Below are 8750 nucleotides of genomic sequence, written 5' to 3'. Positions count from 1 at the left end.
TCCACCATAAACAAGAAAAGGACAAAAATTAAAGACAGACATGGGTTTCATTGTCAAGCAGTTGACTATTGTGCAATAGCGGAGAGTGATGGGAAGTTAATTTGTGTGGGAAATGGAAGGAGAACATGCAGTCATTTAGGGATTCATTCATTCATCATCTATTTATTCCATACATGCGTTGTCTCTCATGCATGCCGAGAGGATAAGTAGAGAACAAGCGAGCTACTTGGAGTGTGCAGAAGCTGTAGAAGAGCACAAAGAAAGTAGCATCTCAAATTGTTGTTGATAAATGTTCGAGAGATTTAAAAACCAACTCATGAATCCTCTAAGAGAGGCTTGAAGGTAAAATGCTATAAATAGTGGAGGCTTTCCTGAGGGCTGAAGAAACCACCAAAAGCTTAGGATTGAAGAACCTACTCTATTGGGGAAAATCACTCATGCGCATGTGAGACTAATGAAACACCAAGAGTTGTCTTTGGTGCTGAAGTTTTGGTGTTTATCTCATTGATGAATCACTTGAAGAGGTGATTTATTCCACCTATAATGGTTTATCCATTGATGAACCTTCCATATTGTGAACTCTATTCTCTTGAAAGTGAGCTAGGTTCTCTACACTGTGAAATATTAGCATGGATATGAATATGCCTGAACAATGTGAATGATAAAGTGTGTAGCAGGTGGATGAAAGGAGTGTGACCTTGTAGCATCATGTTTCAGTTGTTTAGTTGGTTAAAAATACTTAGGAGCACTCCACCTCAAACTTTGAAATCTAGATCGGGGGTGACAATTACAAGTGATAATGGTTGTAGCTTGTCTATGGTTGGGTGGAGAGTCGAAGTCCCACTCACAATCGCCCAGCTTCAGTTTTAATTCAAGATAAGTTTCCTCACCTGTAATATGTGCCATGAAATGTACATTTATACTATTGATTTGATTTGTGATGTTTGCATGAAAAGTGTAGGTTTCCTATGATTAAAAGGATGAAGTCCTATTAAATGATTTCCTTGTGGCGTTAATGTTTTCATGCAAGATAGACATAAATAAACATCTATTTTAATGTTGTGTGTGTAACAAGGTTACAATAGTGTTGTTGGTGTGGGAAACAATGGGTGAAGGTTTAATAGTTTAGATCAATTCGAGCATCTATGTGAGATTTTCAAGCTTAAACAATATGCACATGTTGCTGCCCCGATTAACTATTATATTACTGGTAAAGTATGTGCTTTCTTATGTGTTGATAGATACTATATTTCTTGTATGCATGCTTGATGGAAAGGTAGAATTCATGTATATATTGTGTGAACATGATTATTAGAGATTCTCAGTTCAGATGGACAAATAATTTTCTAAATGTATTTGCGAGATTGGGTGAAATTTGTGACTAGCATGCAATGTGGATAACTTTGTGTATGCATTGTGTGTTTGACTGATAATAGCATCATTATGCAATTATGATGTAATTGAGGGAACCAGTTAAGTTTCTTGTGATATTAGTGACAGGGGGCACTGAGGTGTTGGTCATGTGTTTTTGTCTCTTTTGTTTAGTGAGCTAGTCATAGAGTGTGATGCCTATGCATCCGAGAAGAAATTTGTTAAATTTTTTAAGTGTCAAAGGCTAGCAAAATGGCCTTGAAGTCATAGTGGTGTTGCCAACTCAAGGGTCAAGAGGCCGGGAGAAGAGGCCGAGTCTTAGCAAGATTTGCTTCCGAATAATGGAGTGTCGCGAGGTATTCGGCGAGACTTGCCAGTCGGGGTGGAAGTGATAGTTTCCCAGTCGGAAATTGAGCCACCCTCCAAGTTAGGGTCAAAATGTCAAGGCTAGTCTCTGTGTATCCACTACAATGGGAGCCATGCACAAGATGGACGATGAATAATTGACATGTCAGATCAATAGTTGGCAGGCTTATTCCTTGTGATGTCAACAAGGGGAGGGGTACCTGCCAGGATCGTAGCCATTGGTTAGTCGATAATCGAGATTTCAGCAGGGCCTCCCCCTAGTGGCGAAGGTCCAACACACCATTGGATCAACCAAACTAGCATGGGTCGTCAGATGATAGTGGTTTGCGTGAATATATAAATATATATTTATATATGTTAAGCAATGTGTAATGGTGGAAGTAGAATAAGGTGAGGTATAATGGTATGCCACATGGCAGAGTAGTGGCATACAGGGCCCACATGGCTACCATGTGGCGTAAAAGAGAGATGACTCATTTAAACCAATGAAACTTCATAGGGTCATATTTCGGACCATAGAGTCCAATTGGACAAAATTTATATCGCTGACATCATCTCAACGAGACGAACACAACGATCTTATCCATTAGATTTTTTGAAAAAGTTGAAAAAAGATCGAAAAAAATTAGACCCCATTTCCACAACGCTACCTTGGATCTTGGGTCATTATAGTGACCACCTCCTTCTAACCTGTGTTGGGGGTTGGGATTAAAAGGGAGTGCATTACATCTGGTTAAGCCATAGTAGTGCTATAGCTATGTGACATAAGTGTTGTAGGTGTCTAAGTATTGGGCAAGAGGCTTAGAGGAAAAAGCCTCAACCCTAAGTGTTTGGTCAAAAGGATTAGACTTGTATTTTTGGCATTGAACCGAGATATAAATGGCCATTATCCATAGTATGGGAGCCCTATGAGCTTTCTTGTTGATTTTTAGATAAGAAACAAGTTTGGGAAATAATTCTTGTGTATTATGCATAAATTTGATTGTTGATATATTCCACTGTGCAATTTTGTCTAAAGTTAGGCACTGCTAGTGTGTTTATGTTTTCTAGTTGAAACATAGACCAGAGTTGGTGTGCATGGATTTATAACAATATAAAGTGGTTCCATAACACCCTTTTTTAAAGCTATAATGGTTATATTAATTATTTAAAATCGGTTGAGCCGAAACCAAAACAACCATCATTACAATATTCAGAATTCCTTTTAGTTGCAGCTCTCCTTTTCCTTACATAGGTGTAGATTTACTCTAGATTACGAGATCGGGTTCCATGTAGGTTCTTCATCATTCTTGCTTAAGGCTCCTTGTGGCAGGAGGCATGCCAGGTTTACTTTTGCGTCTGCTTCCTTATTTGAGCTACGTAGAATATGGAAAAGGAGATAGGAAGAGAAGTCTTGGAGCATGTATATCAGCCTTTGAAGTGTCTTGTTGAGCATCCGATTGCTGAAGTGGTCCTCTGAATTTAATACCTTTATCAAAATTTCTGAGTCCACGAAGACTTGTATTTCCTTAATGCCTTTTTCACATGCTATCTGACAGGCTTTTAGAAACCCAAGGATTTATGCATGGTTGTTGGTTCTCTGTCCAAGTCCCCAGCTGAAGCTATCTTCATGAATACCCTCCCGGGAGTAGATCACTCTGCCTGCTCCTATTGTCCCTGGATTGCCTTTGGAGGTGCCATAAAAAAAATATTGTTGTTTTACCCTGTTTCCTCTACCAAGCTTGAAAATCTGCGTCTGTTTCTCGTAATCTCCATACAAGAGATTTACTGGGGCAGTGGTGTTGTTTATCCTGTCTCGAAATATATAAGTTCCCATCCATTTTTTTTCTTTTGGGAGAAGCATGTTATTGTTTTTAAGGGGATGATTGGCCACAGTCTCAAGGAGTAATGCTTTTGCTTTTGCTACCACGTTCAAAGGGGAGTTTGGAATGCTATTGAAGATCTGGTCATTTCTGGCGAGCCATATTTTCCAGCAGACATATTTAGGTACTTCTTTCCAGATTCTATTCCATGTTGTCTTTCTTTGGGTCATGTGGGGATAACACATTCTCCAGGTGCTAAAAAGGTTAGCTACTTTGACTTGCGATGGGGCAGAGACATTGAGGCCTTGAAGGATGCAGTCCCAGACTTCTTGAGCAAAAGAGAAATCCACAAACACATGCTCCATGGTTTCCTGGGCTTTGCAGCAGAGAGAACACCGATGTGGCCCGTGAATACCTCTTTGAGTCAAATTGTCGCTAGTTAACACTTTCCCATGCATTAATACCCAGGTGAAGAAATTTATTTTGGGGAGATCGAGAGGGTCCCAAACTTGTTTCCACACAGATGCAGTATGGATCAAAGCTTGTTGTGATTGAAGAGAGGCAAATCCATGCCTTGTGTTGTAGATTCCAGTCTTTCCCCGTCCCCATTTGTCCGTCAAATGCATGTGAATTGGTTCCTGTCCCGTTAACGCTTCTTCCAGGAGGGTCTTTTGACTGCGCATTTGATCTGGAACTCGAGGGTTTTCCCAAGTTTGCCATTTTCCGGAGTCGTCCCATGTAGAGATATCTGCCAAGGTGAGGACTCCTTGTTGAATGAGTCCGTTCATGATTTCTTTGATTGCTTCATTTTTGCTCAAAGGCGACTGTCCCATTATGTTTTCTTGCCAGAGCATCGTGTTTTTTCCATTGCCAAGAATGCAATACAAGTGCTTTTGGAAAAACTCTATCCCACAGCGGCAGAGATGCCATATCGACATCCCTTTGATGTTGTTATCTATCTGTATGTTCCTTAGCGATTAGCCTTCTAGATATTTTTTCTTTATGACCTGACTGACAGGGTGTTCGCTGTTTGAGAAGAGGGTCCAAAGTATTTTACCTCCAAGAGCTAGATTGGCAAGGCCTGGGTCTCTTATTTGCAGGCCTCCTTCAAAGATGGGGTGTTTAACTGTATCCCAATTCACTAGATGGAATTTTCTTTGGTTTCCTCTTCCTCCTCTCCACAGAAAATCCCTGATAAGTTTGGAGATCTGATCCGTGATCTTCTTTGGAGATAGAAGAAAGGAAGCCTAATAAATAGGCAGGGAGGACAATACAGATTTTATAAGGATGAGTTTGCCAGCATTGGTGAGCCATTGACCTCCCCAAGCTGTAATCTTGGACTTAATTTTGCTTATTACCTCTTTCCACAGCAATAATTTGTTAGGGCCCAAAGTTATTGGTAACCCGAGATATTTGATTTTATCCCAAGAAGCAAATCCCAAAAAGCCTAAGGAGAGGGCTATTCTTTGAATTGATTGTTGATCCACATTCCTCTCGTATATTGCACTTTTCCTTTTATTTATAAGAGCTCCTGATATGCTGCAGAATTTTTGAAGAATTCCACTGTAAACTTTGGCTATCTTGATGGAGGCTTCACCCAAAAGAAGAGTATCATTTGCAAATAGTGCGTGATTGAGAGGCTCTAGCCCTTTCGTCAACCTGACTCCTAGAGCTATCCCTGCTTTCTTTTCAGCTGTCAGTTTTCTACTTAGCGAGTCTGCCATCAGAATGAACAAGAAAGGGGAGAGGGGGTAGCCTTGCCTTATTCCCCTCGAGGCTTGGAAATAGTTTGTTGGCCTACCATTAACTAAAGGAGCTATCCATGGCTTTTCAGTACAAGCTTTAATCAAATTGACAAAGTTAGAGTTGAAACCAAAGGAAACAAGGATTTTGTACAGGAAAGAAAGATTTATTCGGTCGAATGTGTTTGCCATGTCTAACTTTATGAGCATACCTTGCTCCTGGCGAAGATAACTGGAACGTATGACTTCTTGCACATGTATTACATTGTCCAATATATGTCTCCCTTTGACAAAGCCACCTTGGGTGGGAGAAATGAGTTTCCCAAGCAGTGGCTTGATTCTGTTTGCAAGCAGTTTTGTTAGGATTTTGTATGATGCATTGCAAAGCAAGATTGGCCTAAACCTATCAAAAGTGCCCAGATTCACTTATTTTGGTATTAATGCAAGGAAGGTAGAGTTAGTACTGCCTCCCACTTTGGATTTTTGATGAAAAGCTTTAATCATCCTTAGAAGATTAGTTTTTATTATTTCCCAGCATATTCTATAAAAATGAATTGAGAAGTCGTCAAGTCCTGGTGCCTTGTCTGCTTCCATGGACCATATTACTTTACAGATTTCTTCCTTGGAGAAAGCTTTCGTAAGACTAGTGTTGTCCTCCTTGCTTACCAAAGATGGAATGTGGGAGAGAAATTCAGAGGCGACTTCTTCACTCTCATTCCCTGCCTCTTTATACATATTCTGGAAATGATCTTCTGCTACCTTTTTTAGTTGTTCTTGACCTTTGAGCATAGTCCCATCTGAGCAAGTGATTTTAGAGATATGATTTCGAGATAGCCAGGCTCTATATTTCCTATGGAAGAAAGAGGTATTTCGATCTCCAGCTTTAGGCCATTGTGTACGAGACTTAAGCCTCCAAGTCTCTTCTTCATGGTGGAAAACGCGAAATGATTTGATTTTGGCAACTTGTTCTTTTTCTAAATCTAAAGCATAGATCTACTTACTTTCCAAATTCATTTGCAGATCTGATAAAAATTGAATTATCTCCTTTCTGTTGCTGGTAGGAGAATTTGAGGGTTCTTTAATCCATTTTTTTAGAGCTCTCTTGGTTATTTTTAGTTTCTTCTCCCACACGAAGCTGGGAGATCCTGTCACAGGTATGGACCATGCCTCCAGAACAGTTTCCATGAACCCTTCTTTCCCTGACCAAAGAGGGTTAAATCTACAGGGGATAGGGCCCAAATTTTCTTCCTCTTCCAATTGTAAGAGAATAGGTTTGTGATCTGAGGCTAGCTTTGGGAGAATTTTCGAGGAGATCAGTCTTTTTCCTAGCAACAAAGAGCTTTGCACTAGGAAGCGATCTAGGCGAGTAGAGATGTGTTATGCCCTAGCTCAATTGTTTGTCCAGGTGTAAAGACCTTTCTTCGGTTTGAAGTCAAGAAGATCCTAATGAAGTATTAGCTCCTCTACTAATGGAAGCATTTAGTCCCTGCCACTATTTCTACCTCTCTTTTCTTTTGGATCAATGACGAGTTTGAGATCTCCAGCCACTATTATATTATGAGAGGAGTAAATGTCTAAGAAATCAAACAAGTTCTGCTAGCATTCTTTCTTCTCTGTAAGGTGGACTGGAACATAAAGGTTGAAGAGAGATATGGAGAGCTTACTAGAGAGGTGTCGAAGTTCAGTGAATATCCAATGTTGAGTCTCAAAGGAGCTTTCTAGTTGATACTTGTCCTCTGACCACAATGTTGATAGGCCACCAGAGGTACCTCTCGCACTAATGGCCTTTCCTGCATTTTTTCCCCATTTTAACTTGTTGATCTCAAGAAGGGTTTCCCCTTCAATCTTAGTCTCATGGAGCATGAGGATCTCGGGAGTTTCTATTTTCAGAATATCTTTGACTACTTCAGCTTTCTACGGGTTCCCCAAGCCTCTACAATTCCAAGAGACTAGTTTCATTATTAAACGGAATTGGAGTGAGTTGATCCCCCCTTAGAGGGCCTCCTTCTGGTATTTCTCCTGATAGACATTTCAATGGTGGATTGGCTACCTTGCATTTTTTTCCTCTCCACCTCTTCTTCCTTGGCTTCCTTATGAGATTTCCTTCCAACTCTTTTAGAGGATCTCTCGAATGTCTCGTCTTCTGATGACCCAGAGGTTTCCGAGGGTTTTATCCTTGTCATTTCTGCATATATGGGTGAGGAGGAGGTTCCTGCTGGGGAGTCAAGTTGGGTTACTTCTATATTCTTCTTTTTTGCTTCAAGTGAGGGAACTTGTCATTCAATCTCCTCTATCTCTGTTTCTAGAATTTCGATTGAAGTGATGAGGGTCTCGAATGGGTTTATTGAGTCCATTTTCTTTGGCTGTTTTCCTCTTCCTTCCATTTGAACCATTCCTGTTAAGGGAGTTCCAGACTCCATCGGTACCTCTTTCCCTTTATTCTTGATACTCACCTTGGCTTGGACTGCTTTTTGCACCTGGATCCATTTTTTTCCTTTTGACTTCTCTAGATCTTCCTCCTCCTTTCTTTTTTTTGCAATATCTTGCGAAATGCCCATATTCATGGGAATTTCTGCATTTGAATGGTAGTTGCTCGTAGTCTAACTCTTGGATATAAGACCAATCTGCTATTGTTAACTTTATGGCTTCAGGTAACCCTATTTCCAAGTCAACTTCGATTCATATTATTACACATGAATACTGACCCCTTCTCTATGCTCTGTCTATGTATTTTCCCAGGGTGTTACCGATCATTTCTAGTGACTTCAGTGTCCAGTAGTGCAATGGAAGATGAGGGAGGAGCACGCACATTGGAACTGCTGACGGCACATCTTGTGTCTGATCGAAATCGGGTGACCATGAGTTTAGATACAGACCCTGAGGTCCCATGAAATATGGTCCATTCCAAAAGATGAGATTTTTGTCTTCTACTGAATAAAAAACAAAGACAAAAAAGCCCTTACCAACCAGGAAGCTTTTGATGCCTTCCTTTACTAGTGGTCGCCAGTTCCTCTGTACCCATGCCTCGACAGCCTTGGGGGAAGGCCATAACCCTATAAATTGACCAATGAGCCCTCTTTCAGCTAAGTTCAAAGCAGATCTGCAAGAATCTTCAACGGGCAGGGCAACTGTGGGGATGTTGTCAAGTTTCTTTACAAACTTGCACTGAGTTTCCCTTGCTGGGCGTTTACTACTGTCGCCGATCAGCTTCCTGAATGCAAGGATCTCTGGTGGAGGAGGCGAAGGAGGAGGGGCCTCAAGGCCCCCTCCCGGGGCCATGGCGATGGAGGGAGTACTGCACCAGGGGCTGCTGCTGTGCGCACGAATCATCTCAACTCAGAGCAATCCAAAAAAAAAAACAATAACAAGATATGTGATTTTGTGATTGCCCTATCTCATTGTCATATGTTGTTGTACTTAGTTCTAGCTCATTAAGTGTGAAGTTGTCATCTATATTCATATTATACAA

Source organism: Pinus tabuliformis, chromosome 8 (assembly GCF_031772625.1).
Source record: "Pinus tabuliformis cultivar Carrire ecotype Pingquan chromosome 8, CPIR1, whole genome shotgun sequence".
Taxonomy (NCBI): domain Eukaryota; kingdom Viridiplantae; phylum Streptophyta; class Pinopsida; order Pinales; family Pinaceae; genus Pinus; species Pinus tabuliformis.
This window is presented reverse-complemented; position numbering follows the sequence as displayed.